Source organism: Frankliniella occidentalis, unplaced genomic scaffold, assembly GCF_000697945.3.
Source record: "Frankliniella occidentalis isolate FOCC.00 unplaced genomic scaffold, Focc_3.1 Scaffold448, whole genome shotgun sequence".
Lineage (NCBI taxonomy): Eukaryota > Metazoa > Arthropoda > Insecta > Thysanoptera > Thripidae > Frankliniella > Frankliniella occidentalis.
The window spans coordinates 18,344-19,855 of record NW_026267567.1 but is presented as its reverse complement, the minus strand read 5'-3'; positions in this window follow the sequence as shown (position 1 = coordinate 19,855).

Sequence of the window (1,512 nt, the reverse complement as noted above, 5' to 3'; positions counted from 1 at the left end):
AGGAGGCCCCTCGCCTCCTCCCTCACCAGCCGGCTATACAGGCTACCCAGCAACAGGAGGACTCTGTCGACCGCGAGGATGGCTCCGCAGACTCAGAAATCCCCCTCGCATGGCACGACCACGGGAACCATCTTCCCCCAGCACAGCGACCTCAGAACACTCTGAGGGCACCCCACCGCCACAAGGCATCCCGCCTCCTGGACCAACAACCTGCATCCCAGCAACAGGAGGCCTACAACCCCCTGCACTACCAGCCTGCGCCGAAGGCAACCATGCAGAAGGAGGCCCCTTGCCTGCCTCGACACAATTCCGGACGCCGGACAACCCAACGGAAGGAGGCCGACTAGCTGCACCACCAGCCTGCTCCCTGCCTCCTCCCCCGCCAGCCTGGCTCCCAGGCAACCCAGCAACAGGGGGCCCTGGCTCCTCGTACCACCAGCCTGCCCTGCAGGCAAACCAGCCTGCCCTGCAGGCAAACCAGCCTGCCCTGCAGGCAAACCAGCCTGCCCTGCAGGCGTCCAAGCAACAGGAGGCGTCCAGCCTCTTTCTTCACGAGTCTGAACCGCAGGCACCAGCCTGCGATGTGGTCAGCCAAGCGACAGGAGGCCCATGCCTTCTGCACCACCAGCCTGCGCAGCTAGCCAACCAGCCTGCCCAGCAGGCCAACCAGCCTGCCCAGCAGGCCAACCAGCCTGCCCAGCAGGCCAACCAGCCTGCCCAGCAGGCCAACCAGCCTGCCCTGCAGGCGTCCAAACAACAGGAGGCGTCCAGCCTCCTTTACCAGTCTGCACCGCAGGCACCAGCCTGCGATGCGGGCAGCCCAGCGACAGGAGGCCCATGCCTTCTGCACCACCAGCCTGCGCAGCAGGCCATCCAGCCTGCCCAGCGGGCCAACCAGCCTGCCCAGCAGGCCAACCAGCCTGCCCTGCAGGCGTCCAAACAACAGGAGGCGTCCAGCCTCCTTTACCAGTCTGCACCGCAGGTACCAGCCTGCGATGCGGGCAGCCCAGCGACAGGAGGCCCATGCCTTCTGCACCACCAGCCTGCGCAGCAGGCCAACCAGCCTGCCCTGCAGGCGTCCAAGCAACAGGAGGCGTCCAGCCTCCTTCTTCACCAGTCTGCACCGCAGGTACCAGCCTGCGATGCGGGCAGCCCAGCGACAGGAGGCCCATGCCTTCTGCACCACCAGCCTGCACAGCAGGCTAACCAGTCTGCGCTGCAGGCATCTCAGCGACTGGAGGCAACCGCCTCCCTCACCTTCAGCCTGCATAGCAGGACAGCCTGTAAGCGAAACAGGCACCCCAGCAACAAGAGATCAATTGTCTCCTGCAACTCCAGCCTAAACAACAGCACAACCAGCCTGCGCCCCAGGCATCCCAGCAAAAGGAGTCCAACAGCCTCCTTCAACTCCCGCCTGCACAACAGGACAACCAGCCTGCGCCGCAGGTACCTTAGCACCAAGAGGCCAACAGACCTCTGCAACCCCAGCCTGCACAGCAGGAAAACCAGCCT